Source organism: Arvicanthis niloticus, chromosome 16 (genome assembly GCF_011762505.2).
Source record: "Arvicanthis niloticus isolate mArvNil1 chromosome 16, mArvNil1.pat.X, whole genome shotgun sequence".
NCBI classification, from domain to species: Eukaryota; Metazoa; Chordata; class Mammalia; order Rodentia; family Muridae; genus Arvicanthis; species Arvicanthis niloticus.
Window position 1 is genome coordinate 25,601,784 of NC_047673.1, and position 23,429 is coordinate 25,625,212.

Here is a 23,429-nt window from a genome sequence, read left to right on the forward strand (position 1 = left end):
CCATTCCCCACTCTAGTCCTGAGGGCTCTGTGTGCTCCTGGGAAAACACTGTCTTCCTTCATCAGAGAACACCAAAGCCCTACAGGCAGAGAGAGGGATAGGCCATGCTAAGATAGGTGTCATCACAGCTAGTCCACAGACTAGAGTGAACTCTAGGGAGCTACCTGGGAGTGATGTTTGGCCTGCTTCATGAGCAGCTTCTGGGACAGAACACCTTTGTAGATGAACTGGAGAGATGGCAAAGTACTTGTTGTTCAGACCTGAGAGCCTGTGGTTGGATCTCCAGCACCCACATAAAAACTGGGCATGACAACACATGTTTGTAAAACCAGCCTTGAGGTGAGATAAAGGCAGATCCCAGGGGCTCACTGCTCACCCAGCCTGGCCGACTTGGTGAGCTTCAAGTTCCGTGAGAGACCTTGTCTCAAGAAAATAAGGTGGGGAGGGAGAGAGGAAGATCCCCAATGCTGACCTTGAACAACACACACACACACACACACACACACACACACACATCTATAGCTACATTTTCTCCATCAGTTTTTTTCATATACTCGTTGATAACTGTGTTCCTTACTAACAGGGTTGAAACACAGGAAACATTTAGGCTCTAGGTTCTAGAGCGAGCTTGAAACTGCAGAAAGCACTCATACATTCCAGTTCCTTTCTAAGGTTAAGGTAAAATAAAAAATAACAATAAAATGAAAGCTTCTTCTCTCTGATGTCCCAAACATTATAGTGTCACATTATATTGACTAACTTCAGCTGACGCAAGAAAAGAAGGGAAAGAAGACGGTGGGGCCGACTGAGTCATCGGCTCTCAGAGGCAATTATGCAGGGCACAAAGCATCTGAGAGAACAGAACAGCTCCGCCATGGAGGGCGGGGGTGGGGGGGTCTAGAAACAAAGAATAGGGCACTCTGGCGTGGGGTTTGTGCCTGCGAGGATGACTGCCCTGCGTAGGATGGCAATCACGAGCTTGCTGTTGGAGATCTGCGTCTTTTGAAGTTCTTTTTTTTTCTTTTTAAAGTGAGTCCAATTATTGAGCAATCTCTCTCTCTCTCTCTCTCTCTCTCTCTCTCTCTCTCTCTCTCTCTCTCTCTTCCTCCCTCCCTCCCTGTCTCTTTCTTTTTAAAACTGTCCAGCGCAAAGCTAGGCTCCAAGACTTTGAAATCTTGATGAGCAGAAACTTGGGGAGAATGTTTTAAAAGATGCTAGCCATTTTCTTTTTCCCTGTGAAAGCATCAGTTTCTTTGTGATGGGCATGCAATTGCTTCTGAAGCCTCAGATAGGCCTCAAGTTAATCATCTGCTCTGGCGGGTAGCTACTGCTGAGGGCTGACCTGGAGGCAGTCTCAACGGGGTAGTTGTCTTCTCTTGAGGTGTGGCTGGGGCAAATCTGGACTTTTCTGTGTGGAGTTTTGGCAGGAGATTGTTAACATTTGAATATGGAATGCCCCCACCAAGAGACTTGTCAAAGCGTATTTTTCTCTCATAGCAGCAGGACTGGGAAGTATGGCTTTAATGGGAAACGTTTAGGTCTTTAGGGGTAATATTGGAGCCATCTGGCAGGAGTGAGCCTCCTCCCATGTAATGTCTTTTGATTTTCCACAACAAGCAAATTTATCAGAAGGTCCTTCTTGGACCTTCAGAACTGTGAACCTATATAACTTATTTCCTTATTAATTACCCAGACTGGGGTTTTATGCTATATAGCAAAAGGAAATGGAGGGAGATGCAGAAAAGGGAAGAACACCCTTATCTTCTTGGAGGATCATATCAGCCTAGTAATTCATCAGGGAGGAATCCCACAGAAGGCTCCTGATTGTGGTTGTGTCTCCGGTATCTCTTTTATCTTCAACACTGTCAATCAAGTCTTATCTAAGAAACCCTATTTCCGGTTTCACGGATCCCCTCTGGGGAGTTGGAAGTCTATGTGTATCTACAGGGTCATGGGTAGGGGTGGGGCGTGTAGAGAAGAGGGACACCAGTTGGCACGGTGAGGCTATTCCACCATGAAGAGAAGGGTGCAGTCTACAGTCACAGGGGTGAGCTACATGAAAACTGAACTTCAGAGTACCTGTGCATTTTTGGGGAGATGGGAGGTATCCCAGAAACACCCGGGAAGGGAAACTCAGGGTAAAACTCAGGATTCTATGCACTGAGATAGGTTGGATGTCTAGAGCTAGCTAAATCTGTGGTACCACAGCTGCCTGACATTTCAGAACTCCTGAAGGCTTTTAACAGACCATTTCCAAGGTTTCTGGCAGCTTGGCTTGCTTGCCTGAGACCATCATTGCCACTGGGCAGGGTGACCCCATTCTTTTTCTTAGTTTTAAAACCTGCTCCACTGTTGATTGCCACAAGCTTTGCTGTGTCTCGTCTGTTTTGGTTTGTTGGGAATCATTCCAATGTAACGGTTAGCTTCCGTTGTACGCTTGATACACCTGTGAAGAGGGAGCCTCACTTGAGGAATTGCCTCCATCGGACTGGCCTGTGGATATGTTTGTGGGGCTATTTTCCTGGTCACTACTCTGTAGGAGGGACTAACCCACTGTGAGCAGTGCCTTCCCTAGGCCAGTAGGCCTGGGCTATATAAGAAAGGCAGCTGAATGTGAGGCTGAAGGCAAGCCAGTAAGCCGTGCTCCTCCATGGTCTCTGCTTCAGTTTCTACTCCAGGTTCACGCTTCAAACTCCTGCTCTGGCTTCTCTTGATGATGGACTATAACCTATAAACCAAATATACCTGCTCCTCCCCAACTTAATTTTGGTGAGTGTTTTAGCATCTGAACACAAAGCATACTAGAACACCCAGATCTTATTTTCTGAGGCCAGTTCAACTATAGCTGTGTTCAACTATTTTCTATTTATTATTCTCTATAGAATGTACATTGGCTTCTTTCACCCACCTTAAAATGATGCTTCTTGCCTTTTCCATTTGGAAGTGGCTTGTGCAGCCAGGACGACTTGGTGCTTGAGTCAGCCAGCCAAGCAGAGTTCTAAAGCACAGTTGTAGGAGGCACAGAGGTGCTTGTGCTCACCGGGGGAACCAGGGATGCTAAGCATGCAGAGTTGACTCCTTCAAGGGAGAAGACATATTACCTGTTTTCTGCCCAGAAGGCTGGGAGCAGATGTGGCTTATAGCCTGTTGACCTTTGTGCCAGCTCTGTGACTGAGACCACTCCAGATCATCCCTTAGCCCCCTCAAGACGTTTATGTATGAATCTATAGAACCCATCTGTCTTAATTTGGGTTCTATTCTTGTGAAGAGACACTATGACCATAGCAACTCTTATAAAGGAAAACATTGAACTGGGCTGACCCACAGTTTCAGAGGTTCATTCCATTAACATCATGGCGGGAAGCATGACAAACATGGTTCTGGAGGAGCCAAGAGTTCTACATCTTGATCTTCAGGCAGCGGAAGGAGACTGTGTGCCACACTGGGCGTAGCTTGAGCATAAGAGATCTCAAAACCCACCCCAAAGTGACACACTTCCTCCAATAATATCATACTTGCTCCAACAAGACCACACCTCCTACTAGTGCCTCTCCCTATGGGCCAAGCATTCATGAGTCTATGGGGGCCATACTACCACACCATCTTTATGGAAGATATGCGTACTTTACAAAGAGTTTTAGTGTAATCATTACATAAGCTTGATTGTGTACATGGGGTTGAGTTAATTATCATCAGGAAATGTTTTTCCAAAGTGTTCTGTGCTTAAATATGCCTATAATAAACTACCTGCTGACCAATTCTTGAAGTCTGACCTAAAGTAGCTGGTGGGCTGCTGAATCGTGTTGAACAGGACTTCCTTCTTGCCCCATGGTCACCACCATTGTCTTGGCCATGGTGTTTTTAGAGGTCCCCATTCAACATGGTCAGTTTTCAGTTGTTGCCTCTGCCAAACCACCAGAGCCAAGCAGGAAAAGTTCATCATTATAGATGAAGTACTGCAAAACAATAGTGGAAATGCTAGCTCACACTCATCAAACTGCTTTATGCTGGTTCTTGGGCTAAGCCATTTGGAAAGAAAAGTCTCACTGTCCTTATGAAGCCCTGACTTAACAGGTATTATGAATGGTGAAGAAAACATGGATAAAATACAAGTGCTTTACCCAAGCTCCCATAGATCATGGGCACAGAACTGAAGCTCTGGTTGGGATTATTGAACCTTGGACTTGAGAATGCCTACAGGATCTTGCAGCTTGCCCGTGCCAAATTATACGGATGTGGAGCAAATGCCGGAGAGAGTGGAGAGTGTTAGAAGTCCTCCAGTGGATCAAGATGTGGGAGAGGTAGGCCATGGCAGTGGTAGCTTAAAGAGACAATAGGAAGATAAAAGTGCTAAAACATAAGACTGAGTCACTGTCTTCATGACACATTAAGATAAAATTAGTGTCTGGTCCACACCTTGGACACACAGGATGTGACAGAGTTGTCATGTGGCACTCGGTTATGAGATTGACTGTTTTGTGTTGTTAGCTTCTTATCCATTAATTCTTCATCTTCTTCTGACCCAGAAATCAAGAATGATATCTTGGATCTCAGTACCCCTTTTCCATCCATCACCATCTCTACCCTAGTCTCTGTGTGTGCCTGAACCCACCATCCAAGGCAGCCTTCACCCTTTCACAAGTTCAAGGGTCTGAACTGAAATTCAACTACCATCGTTTTCCATTTGCTTGGAGTGGGTAGGAGAGAAGTGTTTTATTTCTACCATGTGGGAGGATAAAAATAACTCTAGAATATGTTGCTTGTTAAAAAATCATGAACATTTAGTATGTGAATACTTACCAAAGGAGCCCCAGGGCAGAAATGAACAGAGAAGTGTAACATAAGTGCAGGCAATGACTATGCTAGCATCTTGGTATCCTGGAAGCATATTTAACACTAGAGTTTTTTTTTTTTAAAGGCCCTCAGTGGGGTGGAAGAATTAAATATGAAAAACAGACCCAGAATGGCTTATACACACACACATGCACACACACACACATGCATACACACACACACACATATACTCACATGAACAAACACACACATGCACACACACATACATGCACACACATGTACAAACACACACATACACACAAACACAACATGCACAAACACACATATACACATATACATACATACACACACATATATACACATATATGCACACATACATGCACACATACACACAGGTGTGCACACACACATACACACACATGCACAAACACACACATACAAACATACACATACATACACACATATGTACATACACATACATGCATACATACACACCTGCGTGTACACACACATGCACACACATGGACACACACATGCACAAACACACACACACACACACACACACACACACACCCCTACCTCAGTTTAATTTGGAGGCAATTCATTGCTAATGCATGCCACCTGAAGCTATCCCTTCAGCACTGATACTCACCACCTGAATAGATTTCACCGGCCGCTAGTTCCACCAAATTCTCTGTGATCGTCTCACACGATTTTAAGAATTGATAATTTGGTATTTTCCAGTGCCAGAATCCTACAGGTCACCATAGAAAGTCATTCTCATGTGTACGTGATCTCAGGGATGTAAAGCATGGCTCATTTTTACCCCACCCTCTCCTTCAGGATAGCAGAGCTATCGGCTAAAAGGGCTGAGAGAAGAGGCTCTCCTGATACAGACAGCTCATTCTCTGAATCGAACAAAACCAAAAACACAAAAGCAAAATCCCCGCTCCATCTACACAAAGGATGGAAACCAGCCAAGAGCTACAATGTAAGTAGATAAGTTAATTTATCAGCCAGAGAATTCAAATGAACGGGACAGTCATATATCAAAGGCTGACCTGGTGAAATAGAATAGTGAATGATGGTTTTGGTTTTATCAGAGCTCCAGGCTTATCCTGCCCCAGGCACCTGTGCATGTATTATTCTCGATTGTGCTGGTCCTCTTTGCTGACAATGCGGGGTGTGCAGCCTGAAGCCCTGGTTCATGCTATACGAGCCCTCTACCACTGAGCTATATCCACAGCCCTTCCTTTTTTTCCTTTAATGAATTTGAAGGAATTAAAATGTATGGTGTAAGATGCATCATATTAATATATGGATTATTTCAAGCTGAAATCATGCTGTTGCCCCATGAATCCCCCCCCCTTTTGTCTAAATAGAACAGAGACATTATGATTTGATTATTTCCTCACACTTTGCCCTTCATTTGCTTGTGAAGATCCCTGCATACGTGGGCATTTTATAAACGTTTATGCTTTTCTATCATTAATCACCTCTCTTATTAATTGGCTTCTCTCATCTATCCAAAGAGCCCCCATAAAGCTGTGAAAGGGAAAGGGGGAGTCTCGCTGTCTCCTTTATGATGTCTACTCTTATTTCAGTAAAATAAATTGTCTTCCATAGCAAGCTTCACTCCACACTTCCTGTGAGGTCATCTGGCAATTACTGACTGACAGATGCTGCCTCGTATTGTGTAAAACTAATTCAGCGTCTCCTTGACTCCTTCCTGGATTCTGGATGTTTGAGAGAAGACTGAATTTTACTCTGCTTATCCAGCATGGGAGATTCTTCCTGGATTGCATGCGCCCCTCTGTAGATACTTGTTGAACAAATAATGAAAAACAATGACTGACTTTTACCCCTCTGTGTTATTTATATAATGGTGATGGAAAATCTTCTTTTACCCTATATATCTATGTTATCAATCTAAAGGTACTCCAGACATTGAACAAGTATGCCCTATTACAGTCACTGCCTGAAGTTAGCCATGAGCCCTGCCACTTAGAGTGGATGTGACCTTCTTAGGAGACAGAAACAACAGACTTCATTTTGCCAGTGGGATTTGGAAGAAGACTGAACCACGCAGTGCAAACTAACTAGTTGAAGTAAAAGACGGATTCGCACCTACACTTAGAGCCTCCACAAGAAAGTGTCAGTGCATTTAGATGCCTCTTAGCATTATTTTGAAGGGTGCTTGAGCCCACTCACCTCAGCTCAAGTTACCTCCTCATCTTTGTCATCATCAACCGGCCCATCTCCTGGTTCTGTTGTTGTAGACTTCATTGTACCGACACCCGATGTCAGTTCGAAACTCCCCTCCTAAAGATCAAAGCTTTGGACTCCTGAATTAAAATTTCACTTGGTAAGAACAAAAGCCAAGGGAGACAGAGGATTTTCAGTGAGCAAGAAACACGGGAGCTAGAGTTTCCAATTGGCAGAGAGTATAAATACCTCAAATGTCATTTCCCAACTCAACACACTGTTGGGATCCAGTTAAGAGTTCAGAAATAATCCCAGCTTCCTGTTCTGCTTTTTTTTTTCTGACTCACAGAGGAGATGGAGGTGCGTGTATTCACACTGTAAGGTTTATGTTTTTGGGCCAGATCCTGCATGGGAATGGAGCCCTGCTGCATTAGGCAGGGTTCTCTAGGGGAACAGAGTGGATAGGATGTGCATGTGTTGGAAAGGGGTGTGCTAGACTGGCTTACATGGCAGATCTAAATAGTCCAACAATAGCTGCCTGTACATTGGAGAGGCTGAGAAATGCTGCTCGGTTCACAAAACTAAATGTTTCACTCAAAAGCCCAGTCTGGCATTGAAGATCTGGAAGATTCCTGGAAGTCACTGAGCCCATGCTAGAAGCCAAAGAAGATGGCATCTGATGCCAGTAAAGAATGATGGTAGTAGCAGCAGGACTGCCACCCTCCTATCACCACCAATATCACCACCCCACCCGTCATCACCACCACCACCATCAATATCACTGCCCCATCCACCACTACCACCAATATCACTACCAACACCCACCACTACCATCACCACTACCACCACCAATATTACCATGACCAATATTACTACTTTCACCCACCACCTTCACCTGCTACCACCACCACTACCACCACCAACAGGGATAGATAATACCATTAGCAAGAGGCAAAGGTAGACAAGCAAAAATGCTCTTTCCTTGGACCTTTCTGTTTATGAGTCACCTGTTGGAGGGTACCACCCACTCTGAGGGCAAGCTCCTCCATTGATCCTTTCTGGAAATACCCTCAAAGATACATGCAGAGATGTGTCTCTTAGTTGAGTCATCAAGACTGACCACATTTCAGTGGCCTATTTTGTCCCTGAATTGCATGCTGGCAGGTCCAATCCCTTTAGGTAGACAGAGTTAAAAGCAGTATGTCATCCCTAAGTTTTGAGGTCTGGAGTAGTAGTAAGCTCTTGGTACCTTATGTCCTGTTGGCTTTCTGCTTGGATTCCAGTCTCTCAATCTTGCCTTGATTATGGAAACAATCCAAAGGCACTCGGCAGGTCCACCCTGACCCTCTTACTAGGATTTTAGCATTCTTGTTTTAGAAATCTAGACGTGACCTTGTCTCTTTCTCCACTGCCGGAACTCCTGTTTCAAAGAGAGTGGACTTCCTTTGGGCCAAGCTGTCACCACCCTCCTGGTTCCTCACTGTCTAGAAGTTTCTACTGTATAGAGACCTGTTAGTGGTCTGAAGGGTGTTCAAATTGCCACATCACTGTGACACTGTGATTGGGTTTGGGGACAACTTTCTCAGGGCTGAGATGCCACAGTGACTTGGAACTTAGAGCAGCCTATGCTTTTCTATTTTCTGCTTTTGCCATACCAGCACACCTCAATTGTGTCTGAGGGAGCTCAGGCAGTAGTTCTCAGAGCTGAGAGAAATTGCTCGAATGAACTCTGACCATTTGCTTTTCTCCTGTCTCGGTGGGTTATAGCTCCCCGTCACACCCCGCCCCATCCTTTTCTCTGGTCACCATGGAGAAGTTACTCCTGCCCCTCCCCCATCCCATTTTTCTCTCCTGCTTTCCTCCCTTTTCATCCTTTTGCTTCCTGATTCTCATTTTGCTCAAGTTGTTACAAAGGAAGGACAAAGGGATCTGCTGCTCAACCCTAAAATTGTCCAGACATGACATCAAAACCCAGCTGGACAGCCCTCTCTCTGCAAAGCTCAATTCTTCTGCTTCCGTCATCATCCCAAACAAACAATCCACCTGAACAAAGACTGAAAGTCCAGTGCGCTGGAGGGAACTAGGAGACCGAGTCCTACCACGTCACCAAGGCCAGGCACAATTTGCCAATGGAATGACTGTGGCAGACAGCATAGGCTGTGTGATCGTAAAAAAAAGCAAGCAGACAAATGGGACCACCCGATTCAGGAGACTGATTTGGCTTTGTTTGGTTTGTGTGTGAGATGAGCTGATGGAGGAAGCACAGACGTTATCTTTGGACAATGATAAGGTGATTTATGATGCTCCCCTGTCATGTGCATTCTGGGAGTTCAGTGTACAGTTGCATCCCACTGAGTTATAGTTGATAAACGGCTAGTCTCTATAAAGATGGATCCCCGGAGAAATTTCAAAACCCAAACTGATGAAGATGTAATTCACAATGTACTGCCTTTCATGAGAACCTCACACTGGATCTATGTATTTCACAGTTGTTTGTTGTTGTTGTTGTTTGTTTGTTTGCTTGCTTGCTTTTTTTAAGTTTGACCAAGGAAAGGACAAGGCACATTTTTTTTCTTGCAAGATTATAAAACTGATATACATAAGTAGAAAAGATAAGGTCAAACTTCCTAGACTTGATAGCAAACATCAACCACGTGCACCAGTTTTCTCATGAAAAAAAAAAAAATAATGCTAGGGACGTCATCCACCATCTTCAGGTTCAGGTCTTACCTCTCTAAAGTTGTAGGGTTTACTTATTTTTCTTTTTCCTCAGAAGTGACTGCTAAATGGAGAAGGAAGTTCACACAGGGCCTTCCTTCAGAGCACTCCTCCTTTGGAAGAAAGCTGCAAATGGCTTCCATCAGTTTCTGACTGATCCACTTCCCCTCGAGGTGCTATGGAGATAAGACGGGAGGATGGGGTACCACATAAGGAAGGCTGGGCTTAGCAGAGGATTCCCTGCTGGCAGCAGCCAGAAGCAAAGAATAGAATCAGAGAGGAGCACATGTGGTCATGTGCTGAGAAGCTGAGGTCAGATGCAGGTGTCAACAGAACCAAGCACTCCTAAAGAATGTGATTGAGAACAGGAGGATCAGGTCAGCTGGCAAGAACTGGAAGCTCTCATAAGAGGAAGCTGGCTGGGTACCAAGGACCAGGCTAAGACACTGATGTGATGATAGGCAAAGTGCTGGCCACTATAGTTGCCCCATTTCTTTGGGAGACAGCCCACATCACCAGGAGGGGGTCTTCTCTATAAGTTGGCAGGAGATATATGGAGCACAGCCAAAAGTGGAGTGGAGAGGGCAGTAAATCCTTTCTCCCGGCCCAGCTTATTTTCTGTTATAGGAAGAAACATGTCTGATGTCTCGAGGTTGACCCTGAGCTGCCTAATTTGGTGACCCATGGGCAGGTGGCATTTGTTGCTCTCCCTCTCAGCCACCCCTGTTTCCTAACAAATCTACCACATCCCCTCCACCATTCAGAGTATTTGCACCCTTTAAAGGCCCCACGCATTCCAACTTTTGAGTTCTGTCCAACATACTATAGTAATTCATAATTTGCCCGTGAAATTAGCTACTCACTTGCTTTATAATCAGCCATAGTTTCTCTGTCATCAGCTGGTTAACTTGGGGATTCTTGCACAGTGAGAAAATCAAATGTGCAAATTGCTTGCAGGGGTCATAACATGTTATGGATCATGACCTGGCAACGGAGAAAGCCAGCACTGTTGATTTACTTAATATTTACCAAGTTGTTTTCTGTGTGTGCCTAGGACAAACCGATTACCAGTACCATCAGCTGAAACTTGCCAGGAACACACCTATAAACCAATTGGGTTTATGAGAAACACACACCAGAGAAGGTCTTAGAAGGGACCAGGATCTGGGCTTGACTTTAACCACTGAGCGAAGTTGAGAAAGTTTGCTCTGGAGAGGCAGTCGAGAAGTGACGATTATCTATTTTTCTAAAGAGGGTATGCTGGGGGAGATGAGAATGTAAAGTGGTGGAGCAGCCACAGGCACTTACAGGAACCAGACCAGGATACAGGGTGAGAACGTTTTCATCTTGAACAAGGCTTGGGTCTTACCTGTGGTTTGATAAGAGCACAGAACGCTCTGGTTTTAGTTTTGATCCAACATGGCAGTACAGTGGTGTATGCTTGCGTTTGGTGAGATGGTCCATGTTCACCAGTGTCTTGTAATAGTAGTAATGGACTACTGAGTGTCAGGGCACTTCCTTTCTTTTCAGAGTCAAGTATACGTGTGCCCTGGGTAGGTCTCTAGGCTGAAGCATCACGCTCAAAAATCAAGCAGCTTTGTCTCAGCACTGGCTCTCGGAAGGCCTATTTGATTGGTTTTTTTTTTTTTTTCAAACCTGTCCTCCTGTGTGGCTCTCCACTAGTGAGGTGGGACCGAATCTTGTGGGACAAATAAGTGGGTGGCCAGGGATGTCTTGCTTTGGATGTCACCAGGAGGGTTTTCTGAGTGTGGTGGATGAGCCGCAGGCCTGGCTGAGGCCCAGCGCTTCTATGGGAGTAGGAGGAGGTTTAACAAAACACAGGAGCTTACAAAGCTAAGCTTTATGTAACATCAGGACAGACGTTTTCCTGTGCTGCTGGTTGGAACGCACATGATACTGGAAATTGTCACATGCTGCTTGACCTTACCATGAAGCTGGCTCTGAAAGCCAAGTTGTCTCTCATTTTTTTCCCCACCCTTTGTCTGGGATGATCCCCGAGTAACTCTGTAACATGGAGCGAAGAGAACAGCAAAGCAACCCAAGGGTGAAGTATTGTGCTTTTGAGAACAGCTAGATCTCCTGACGGAAAAGTACCTGAGTGAGAGAGAAAGCAGAAATTCAGCCCTGGGGAGCCCAGCTCCAGAGAGAAAGCTCAACGGGGGGTCCTCCCACTGCCTGCCTCAACTTCCCCTGACAGTTTCTGTTGGGTGTTTGCAAGCCCCCATCTGTTGCTGTTTGTCCCTTTACTTGGAAACCTGCCTAAGATGACACTGTTCTTTGCCTCAGACTCCTTATATTGGGAACTCAGCTGACTGTGTCAGCAGGGCTTCCACAGTAGATTTCTACTGCATGTTTTAAGTACTGGATTTAATGGTCTGTCTTTTCTCTCTCTCTCTCTCTCTCTCTCTCTCTCTCTCTCTCTCTCTCTCTCCCTCTAACATTTATTATCTGTCTATCATGTATCTGTCAATCATCTATCATCACCTATCAGTCATCTATCATCTATCAATCATCTATCTATCTATCTATCTATCTATCATCTACCAGTCATCTCTATCATTATATCTATCTATTATTTTATCTATCATCTATCTATCATCTATTTATCTACCTACCTATAATCTATCTCTTAGTATTATTCCTTCACTTAGGGTTGGTATATACTTAATAAACTCACTCATTCCAAGCTAAAAAGCATGGCTAAATTAGCCCATTCTCCAGATTGTACAGACACCAGTTGTTGTTTTGAAAGGGTGGCATCTGACATATCTTTCTATGTCACAGGCAAGGCAGAAACGTCATCAAAATTGTGACCCCCACGTTATAATTTCTCTTGTTTTTCTTTCTTTTTCCTCATGTGTACACACATGTATGTTTGTGTGTATGCAAGTGTGTATGCATGTATATATGTATATATATATATATATATGTGTGTGTGTGTGTGTGTGTGTGTGTGTGTGTGAAAGTCAGAAGATAGCTTTGGGTGTTACTCCTTAGGGTGACTAGCCAGTCAGCTCTAGAAACCCTCCTGTCTCCATCTCCTCAATGCTGGGCTTACCATCTCCTCAATGCTAGGCTTATAAGAAGATGACACTACTCTGGATTTTTTTAAAATGTAGATTCTTGAAATTAGACTTGAGCCTTCTTTCTTGCAAGGAAAGCATTTTACTGATTGAGCTATCTCCAAATTCCAACTTTTTTCCATTAGCAAATACTATAAATTTTATTGTTTATATTTTCTGCCATTTGTTTATTTGGGAATGGTTTTAAACCCTAAAGGAGTTTTAAACTGGGGGATAGGGGAGAAAAGAGAGAGTTAGGGGAGGAGAGAGAGAGTTGGGGGGGGGGGGAGACAGCTCAATGTTTTCTTCACCCTCACTTTTCCCAATGTATTTACTCCAAAACACTTCAGTAAGTATCTCCTATGAACAGAGACGTATTGTCCTACAGAAATATACATATACATATATGTATATACATATACAGAAATATACATGTGTATATACATGTGTAGCTGTGAATGTATTTGTGCACCTGTGTGTAGTAAAAAGACATGGCCTCTGAACTGTTTGAAGTAAGTTGTCAACACAAGGTCCCAGAATTCCTGAATATTTTGGCATAGGTTTTCTACAAATGAGGGTATTATCTGTAGACGAACACTATAGTTGCATCATGAGGTAATTGAGCCTGATATGCAAACACTGTACAATGATAATGATACACAAACACTGCTCAGGCTTCAGTTGTCCCCACTCTGTGCTTTGAGGCAAAGAGGTGTATCCCTAACCTGAGCTGTGCTTCTAGATTCAGTCAGTACCCCACTCCTTTGACCTTCATGATATTGACCCAGAGATTAGTTAGAGTCATTCTGGAGAGCATTCCTGGTGGTATTGTCTGACCATCACGGTGAGCTTCACAAAAACATTAAAGAGATGATTCTGGACTCTCCTTGGGTTCTGTCTGGGAAGTAGTTTATCACATTGGAGAACATTTATTATGGTTATCTGATTAGCTAGGTATCTGCAGTCTTTTCCAGTAAATAATAGTTAACTAGCTATTAATTAATTGGGGCTGAGGTTATCTGCATGCTATGCTAGGTGAATGACATCTCAAGTCTTGACTTCTCAGGTTTATTTATTTAAAAATTTTTACTCTTATTTTACGTGTATAACCTTTTGCTTGCATAACTGTATGCACTATGTGTCTTCCTGCTGTCTGTGGAATCCAGAAGAGGGTTTTGGATCCACTTGAACTGGAGTTTCAGCATAAGACTGAAATCCTGTAACTTCTAGGAAGAAAATAGTGAGTGTACTTCAAGATACGAGCACAGGATATTCTCAAGTGGCTTGTGGTCTCAGGAAATAAGGCCAGCAAACAACACATAAGGTCTTATGAAATTTAAAATGCTGTACAGCAAGGAAACAGTCAATTGAATGAAAAGACAGCCTACAGAATGGGAGAGAACTCTTTGCCAGTGGATTAGTATCTAGAATATACAAAGAACTTAAAAAACAAAGTATCAATGAAACAAACAACTTAATCAAATACACACAGAGACAGACACACATATAGAGCACACACACACACACACACACACACACACTGTGGATCTAAACAGAGTTCTCAAAACAGAAAATGCAAATGGCTAATGAATATTTTTATAAACTAGCCACCAGGGAAATGCAAATGCAAATGACTTTGAGATTCCATCTCTCTCCATTCAGAATGGTCATCATCATGAGAACAAATGACAAGGTTTCCCCTGTGGATGTGAGGGAAAGGGATCCCTATGTACTATGGGTAAGAGTGCAAACTGGTACAACCATTGTGGAGATTAGTCTGGATGTTCCTCAAAAATACAACAATCAATCTCCCATCTGACACCCTATACTACTCGTAGGCATATCCCCTAATGGACTCCGCCTCCAACTACAGAGATACTCATCCATGTCCATTGCTGTTTTATTTATAAGAGCCAGGGAATGGAATCAGCCTGAATTTACATTACTGATTAATGGATAATAAAACTGCGGTATGCATAGATGATAGAATTTTATTCAGCTATAAACAAAAATGAAATTTAAAGCAATGGAAAATATTATTTCAAGATAACCCAGAGAGACAAACACCATATAATTTTTTCCCTCACATTTGGATCCTAGTTTTCAAATTTTCGACCTGTATCTTTAACTGACAGCATGTGTAGAAGTCAGAAAGCCAGAAAGGGCCCATGAGGTCAGAGAGGAAGAGACCTTCATGGGAGAATCGAACAGATGTGATATAAAAGAAGAAGGGAGGAATAGTATGGGTTAAAGGTTTAAGCAAGGAAGAAGGTAAGGGCATGAGGCTGGGCAAACCAAAAATAAGAATGAATGAAAAAATTAAGGGTTCTAATGGAAGTTCTTGGCATGGATGGATAATGCTGTTGTCAGAAGATATGAGTTATTAGCTGAAAATCTCAGTATCAAGCATAAAGATTTCTCCCTATGAGGGCCCCCAAATAGTACAGGCTGTTTCTCATCATACATAGATGGTAAGACCTTATTGTTGAAGACTCCACATATTTTGGTTGATTTTGAACTGACTGGGAGACTTAATCCCCGACTTCTAGTTTTTATACTGCTGTGCAGGCTGCTTGGGAAAGAAAATAAATACCTCAGTGGACTTACCCAGCACCGTGCTCATCAGTAGCAGTACTGTGCACGGAGTGCAGTAGTGGCATCCTAGTCTGGGTAGTAAACAATCACTTTCTGATTGGATTTGAGGCCTGATTTATAGGACACACACAATTCATGCCTGGTGGCAGAAACTTGGTTAAAAGACCATGGGGGGGGGGGTTAGTCATAAACACTTGTGCGGAGGACTAATATTGTTCTGTTAAATGATATTGTTATAAAACTGCTTTCTAGGTATTTACATTTATATCTATAGAACTGTGTTGCTCTCAGAGAAACTTCTTTTTTGTAGTAGAGAGTGGTTGGTGTGGAGAGTCATAACTGGTCCTGATTCAGCATTCAGGTGCTGAAAATAAGTGTCCCTAAGTGGGACATCTTTATCAGATCCCACCCACCCCCCAACAAGGTTCACAGGGCCTGCAGAAGAAAGGGTACAAAGAATGTGAGGTCTGGAAGACAGGGAGGGATTCGGTGACATGGCTTCTGCACTCGTCAAGACCTGTCTACACAAGATCAAACCTGTAAAACTTCCAAACTAGAGGAGAGAGACTCACTGGGCCTCAATCCTGGCTGAAGAGACATCCTGGTAGATGATGGCTTCCGGGGGAGAGAGTGAATTCCTTTGAGTGTGTGGCTACTGATCGGTTGTTCATGCTACAGTAGATGGTGCCACACCTGTTACATGACCATCACTAATTAGACTCAATGGCTTATGGAAGGGGAGGAGGAGGAGGAGGATGAGGAAGAGGAGGAGGAGGAGGAGGATGCGTTGGGGCTAGAGGAGTTTAAGTGGGGAAGTCAGGGATAAATATGATCAATACATATTGTATACATACATGAAATTCTCAAAACTAAGTACAATATTACACACATATAAACCATTCCCTCACGTAAAACAAATACAGTGAGTTAGGTGTTAATCTCATCCACCTAATTTAATTACGAGCAACTTCCAGAATAATGTTTGAGCAACTATCTGGACACCCCGTGGCCCAGGCCAGGTTGACAAACAAATTGCCTCATCCTGTCCCCCAACTCTCCTAGATGTGTTCGAGTTGGAAGTTGAGTTGTGAGTCTTCACTTGTGACTTCTCCCTCTTTGCCAGCTACACTCTCGCTTCCTGGTTATCAACAATGAGGTAGGAAATCTTTCTTCTCCTCAGACACTTTAACAGCCTATTCAGAGCATCTGCATGCTTGTGGCAGGATTCATAGATGTTGGGAGGAAAGGCAAATTGGACAGGATAGGGAAGGATACCCCCTTCCCTTCGCCTGCCTTTGCCTGTCTTCCCCTTTCCTCCTGGCATCTCTCTAAAATGGTCTGAGCAGGTCCTGGGGACACTGGTGAGGTGGGTTCTTCTTGAAATACTGTCGGCATCCTTCAGAAGCCTTTGGCTAGGGAAGTCTTATTGCTCCCCTGGGGTAGGGGATCAGAGCGGTAAGCAGCCAGGCCATTTTCTTTCTACCTAGATTCACTAAAACTAGCAGGGAGAAGACACCACCTTAAAGCAGGCAGGCAGCTGGGCCAGCAAGCAGCTTATTGTCTGCAACAAGATCACTCCATTCAAAACCCATTTTTGAGTCTCTTAGCAAGTCTTTTGTGGTTTCCTTGTCAATCACATGTGTAGAGCCTTATCAATAGTATTCAAGGAAGATTAAAAATGTTAATTGCTCTTTGCTCTCTCCCGGTACAAGCCAGCCTGTATCACATGGTTTCCACAATTATCTTGCTAAGCCAAAACCTAAGCCCTCCCTGTTTCTTTGCTTTCTCCCTCCCCTCCCCTTTCCATTTTTCCTTCTCCCTTTGGTCCCTCGCCGCTCCTTATTTATACAGAAAGTATTCATTAAGCTCTCTGTGGATAACAGCAGGTAGAAAGATGGGCGAGAACCTATTACTTCTGAGATGGTCACAGCGTAGCGGAAGGAATGGAAATAGAAGCAAACTTCATAATGCCTTTGTGATTAAAACCTATGACTCAGACTGAATGATGCTGGGGAAATTGAGTCAGGAAGCCCGAGAAAGGTATGCTTTGCAGGTTAATGAGAGACGGGCTGGAGATATGCAGGGCTGGGAGTGGAGAGCATCTGAGGAGAGCAACAACTGGATAACGGGAGAAACAGAAAGCTTAAGTTAGCCCAAGACAGTGTGGCTGTGGTGTTCTGCTGCCATGTCACAAGCCTGCTTTGTCAAACAAGGATTTTTAGCGTCTTTTCTACATCCTTGGAACCCCCCCCCCCATCATCTGACTCCCACACGTTCTACTGCTTTGCCAACATGAGGGCTGATGTCAGCTTTCAGAAACACCTTTTTGATGCTTGGCAGTCTTTATGCGCACAGCTAATCTTGCTCTTCGTCTTCAGCACAGGGCTTGGGGCTGTGCGATCCTCTGATGGATTTAGATGACACCCCCCCCCCCCAAAAAAAAAGCAACAACAGGAGCCAGCTCCCTGTCTGAGGCCTAGGTAAAACATCCAACAGTGATTCACCCTTACTCAGTGGATTACCAGTTCATACATTCAAAGCAACTCCATTTCGAACAAACCAAATTGGGCATGCACGCACGCAGGTACGCACGCACGCACGCACGCAACAGCTCAGGTGGGCTAGGAAGTTCAGACATGTGCTGATTCATTTCCCAGTAGCTTGGAGGGAAGGCTCATGCTTTTGTATTGCTATGTGAGATAGCGTGCCCACGTCCTTTGGGAGGAGGAGTGTGAAACTGTGACCACAGCGCCAATAACATGGGAGGAGGATGAAAATAGCAAATGGAAGTTGCGATTTTGGCCGACAGAAATAGGAAGCTGGTGCTAGGTCATCTGCCTAGCCCCCCGGGCACCGGCCGATTAGCTGTCATTAGCCCTTAGCCAGGAAACAATTTGCATCCGTTGAAATCTTTGTAACGTTGGATTTCTGCCCACAGACTCATCATCCTGCCTTTTTCTTGTGGATTAAAGAGAATGTGGCCTGTAAATCACGTTTCTTTGTGGGCAGAAAGTGCTATTCTGTGGCTCAGGAGACAATGGGCAGCCTTCCGAGCAACAGTATCGCTGGGGTGGGGGGCGGTGGGAGCACACAGTCTAATAGAGGAGAGGATACATGAAAGAGGATCCTGTCCCACCTCCTGCTGAGCAGGCTTCAGGATCCCCCAGAACAGGAAGATTTCTTGTGGAATCTAGCAGCCCCCGATAGAAATCTTTTCCCTGGACTATGATTGGCCATACTCTAAGCTGGCTCTGAAAGCTTTCCCTCTTAGGTATGCTGGTAGGTAGGGGAGACATCCTGGCCTAACAGCTTAGCCCTTTGAAGCAGGTCACACACTAGATGTCCCTCTTCCCGAATTCGCTTTGACATTTGTTCTGCATCTCCTGGGGGGTTAGTATGAGTCCTCTTCTGCTCAGCTAACAATCATTCCATTTTCAAGTCAGTGTGGCCAGCTTCGAGGAGCAGCGGACTCCACCAGGGCCTGAGCTTTTGGTTATGGTTTTGAAGTGATAGGTTCTCGCTCATGCTGAGAAAGCACACTGGCACGGAGTCATGCACTCCACAACCCCTCTTTACTTTATATTTGAGGGAATTTATTTTTTATTTTTTATTTTTTATTTTTTTTTTGCTAAATTGCCCAGGATGGTTCTATATTTACTTAGGAGGCTGGCCTTGAGTTTTCAATCCTCCAGTCTCAGCTTCTTGAGTAGGTCAGTTTAGAACTGTATGCCACCAGGCCAAGTGACCTTGCCCTCCCAGGAAATGGGCTTGTAGCCCACTTACCTAAAGCCTCTGAGCTCCAGACTCTTCTTTCCCCCCACCTTCCCTCCTCTCCACTCCTCTCCACTCCCCTCCTCTTCCTATCAGTTCCCTGCTTGCGGAGTTATTATTGATCTATAAAAATGCTATGCTGTGCTCTTCCCCTGCAGCTGCCGCCATCGTCGGTGCCCCTCCCTGTTCACCTCTGACTCTGAGAACCTGTCACCATCCGCCACCGTAGTGAACATCACAATAGATCAGATCCGTGCCATCATGGACAAGAAAGCCAACATCCGGAACACATCAGTCATTACTCATGTGGACCATGGCGAGCCTATGCTGACCGACTCCCTTGTGTGCAAGGCGGGCATCCTCGCCTCTGCTCGAGCCGGGGAGACACGCTTCACTGACATCCGTAAGGATGAGCAGGAGCACTGCATCACAATCAAGTCCACTGCCGTCTGTCTCCCTCTTCTACGAGCTCTCTGAGAACGACCTGAACTTCATTGAGCAGAGCAAGGATGGCTCGGGCTTCCTCATCAAGCTCATTGGCTCTCCACGCCACGTGGACTTCTCCTCAGAGGTCACCGCTGCCTTGCGTGTCACAGATGGGGCTCTGGTGGTGCTGGATGTGTGTCTGGCGGTGTCTGGCGTGTGTGTGCTGACAGAAACAGTGCTGAGACGGGCCATTGCTGAAAGCATCAAGCCTGTGCTGACGATGAGTAAGGTGGACCGGGCCCTGCTGGAGCTGCCGCCGAAGCCTGAGGAGCTCTACCAGACCTTCCAGAGCATTGTGGGCATTGTGGAGAATGTCAACGTCATCATCTCTACCTATGGCGTGGGCGAGAGCGGGCCCATGGGTAATATCAGGATTGACCCTGTCCTGGGAACCGTAGGCTTTGGTTCTGGCCTACATGGCTGGGCCTTCACGCTGAAGCAGTTTGCAGAGATACACGTGGTTAAGTTTGCAGCCAAGGGTGAGGGCCAGCTGGGGGCAGCTGAGCGTGCCAAGCAAGTCGAGGACTTGATGAAGCTATGGGGAGACCGGTACTTTGACCCAGCCAATGACAAGTTCAGCAAGTCAGCCAATAGCCCAGATGGGAAGAAACGTTCTCGAACCTTCTACTGGCTCATCTTGGACTCCATTTTCAAGGTGTTTGATGCCATCATGAACTTCAGGAAGGAGGAGACAGCCAAGCTGATTGAAAAGCTGGATATCAAGCTGGTCAGCGAGGATAAGGACAAGGAGCAAGCAAACCGCTGCTCAAGGCTGGGATGTGCTGCTGGCTGCCCACACGGGGATACCCTGCTCCAGATGATCAGCATCCCTTTTCCATCCCCTGTCACTGCACAGAAGTACCGTTGTGAGTTGCTGTACAAGGGGCCACCTGATGATGAGGCCACCATGGGTATTAAGAGTTGTGACCCCAAAGGCCCCCTTATGATGTACATTTTCAAGATGGTGCCAACCTCTGACAAAGGCTGCTTCTATGCCTTTGGTAGAATGCTCTCTGGGGTGGTGTCCACGGGCCTGTAGTTCTGGATCATGGGCCCCAACTACATGCCTGAGAAGAAAGAGGACCTGTACCTGAAGCCTATCCAAAGAACCATTCTGATAATGGGCCACTACGTGCAGACAACTGAGGATGCACCCTGTGGAAACATTGTGGGGCTGGTCGGAGTGGACCAGTTCCTTGTGAAGACCGGGACCATCACCACCTTTGAGCACGCTCACAATATGCGTGTGATGAAGTTCAGTGTCAGCCCTGTCGTCAGGGTGGCAATGGAGACCAAGAACCCAGCTGACCAGCCCAAGCTGGTGGAGGAGCTGAAGTGGTTGGCTAAGTCTGACCCTGTGGTGCAGTGCATCCTTGAGGAGTCTGGAGAGCACATTATTGCTGGCACCTGGAGATCTGCCTTAAGGGCCTGGAAGAGGACCATGCCTGCATCCCCATCAAGAAATCTGACCCTGTCGTGTCATACTGGGAGACAGTAAGGAGTCCAATGTGCTATGTCTGTCTAAGTCCCCAAATAAGCACAACCGGCTACACAAGAAGGCCAGGCCCTTCCCTGATGGCCTGACAGAGGGCATCCATAAGGGTGAGGTGTCTGCGCCCGCCAGGAGCTCAAAGCATGTGCCCACTACATGGCTGAAAAGTATGAGAGGGATGTTGCTGAAGCCCACAAGATCTGGTGCTTCGGCCCTGATGGCACTGGCCCCAACATTCTCACCAACATCACCAAGGGTGTGCAGTACCTGAATGAGATCAAGGACAGTGTGGTGGCCGGCTTCCAGTGGGCTATGAAGGAGGGCGCTCTTTGTGAGGAGAACATTCATGGTGTGCGATTTGATGTCCATGATGTGACCCTGTATGCGGATGCCATCCACCAGGGAGGTGGCCAGATCATCCCCACGGCATGTTGCTCTATGCCAGTGTGCTGACCGCACAGCCCCGCCTCATGGAGACCATCTATCTGGTGGAGATCCAGTGTCCTGAGCAAGTGGTGGGTGGCATCTACGGTGTCCTGAACAGGAAGTGTGGCCATGAATTTGAGGAGTCCCAGTTGGCTGGTACCCCCATGTTCATGGTCAAGGCATATCTGCCTGATCTTCCATCTAACGTTGGTGGCCTGGCCTTCCCCCAGTGCATGTTTGACCACTGGCAGATCCTGCCTGGGGACCTCTTTGACAACAGCAGCTGCCCCAGCCAAGTGGTAGCTGAGACCCGCTAGCACAAAGGCCTGAAGGAAGGCATCCCAGAGCTGGACAACTTCCTAGACAAACTGTAGGCAGCCTGGTACTGCTACACGCTGCACAGTGCCGCCCATCAGAAGACATCTTGAGACTGTCCCCACGGTGCCCTTCTGGAGGCTGCTGGGGCCACCTGGACATCACTCAGCACTCACGCTTGCCACCAATTGTATTTATTTCAGAATTACAAGGCAGCGGGAATAACCCTCTGCAGGCTGGACTGGCAGGCCTCGGGATGGGCGGGACATGGCTCTTAACATTTTCCGAGGGAAACTCACAGATGTCCAAAAGTCTAAATAAATGCATTCAGAGGCTTGTGGGGGTCTGTGGCCAAGTGGAGTTCCCCCAGAAGAGGAGGTGGTTTAAGTCCCTCCAGGAAGGCAGCCAGCCTTAGACTTGCAACTCTGCTGTGCGGATCATTGGAGTAATAAACTCTACTATGGTTGATCCACAAAAAGAAAAATAAAATAAAACTATGCTGCGAAGAATATTAAAATCATTTATGAATTTATAAATGTGAGAGACATTTAAATAGTTCAACTTGGCCTTCACACCAGGTTCCGGGACTCCTCAGCTGTGTTTAGCACAGAGGCTCTTTGTCACTGTTTGAGACAAGAGTCTTTATGAGAACTCCCGGCCACCACCTTATTTCTAATCATGGTTTAAGGGACACTTTCAAATAAGGCCTTTAATTGATATTCCCCTCAACCATCTCCATCCTTAATCAATACCTATAACATGCCTCTGCCCTTGACACAGGTTTTTAGTGTCTGGTTGTATTACTGGGTCTGTATTACTTAACAGTTTGGGACTTTTTGCTTCCAGATGTAACATGTGTTTCGGCTTTCCTATTTGGGATCTCTTTTTCCACTTGCTGATAGGTAGGTGCCTTCCGACAAAGTGTAGTAGGTCACCTTCATTTTCATTGCTGTGGTGCCTAGAACACAGTAGATGCTTCTAGGAGGAGCTAAGGTGGGAGGAGTAAGGAGAGGAAGAGGAAAAGGAAGAGGAGGAGCTAGGGAGAGCAGAGATAGGAGGATGAGAGCCACGCAGGTATGGAGAGCAGTCCTGGGTAACAACTTATATTTAGGTTAGCTAATTGGGAAACAACTCTAATTGTATGGGCATATTGTTATTGAGCATTACCAAACATATAAAACCTTTGATTAATATTTAAGCATTAGAGTCTCATTTCTTTTTTTTTTTTTTTTTTTTTTTTTTTTTTTTTCCGGGCCAAAGTGGATGGCGGGACGGTCTGGGCACTGCCCAGCCTTGCAGAGACAGCATGGAAGATTGGCAGAGCCTTACTCCTCCCACCTTAGCTCCTCCTACAGATGCTGACACGTTGTCATTGACATAATCTAGTAAGCCTCATTGTGATTGCATATCCACATAGCATGGAGTAGGGATGGAAGCTGCATGCGGGTACCATGTAAAATAGAATTACATTATTTTTGAACTCAATCTAGCACACACAAGTGCAGCCATGGCGGTTGCTGGCCTTGGAGACTCCTGAGATGTAT

At 45.5% G+C, this 23,429-nt stretch overlaps 1 pseudogene across 1 annotated transcript in view; it reads left to right on the forward strand.

Annotated features, from left to right (window-relative positions):
- Nucleotides 1–23,083, forward strand: part of LOC143434678 (elongation factor 2-like) — a 71,090-nt pseudogene extending 48,007 nt beyond the window's left edge. Inside the window, exon 2 of the transcript XR_013104368.1 lies at nucleotides 19,325–23,083. The product of XR_013104368.1 is annotated as an elongation factor 2-like (transcript). The remainder of the gene's footprint in view (nucleotides 1–19,324) is intronic.
- The last annotated feature ends 346 nt before the right edge of the window (nucleotides 23,084–23,429 follow it).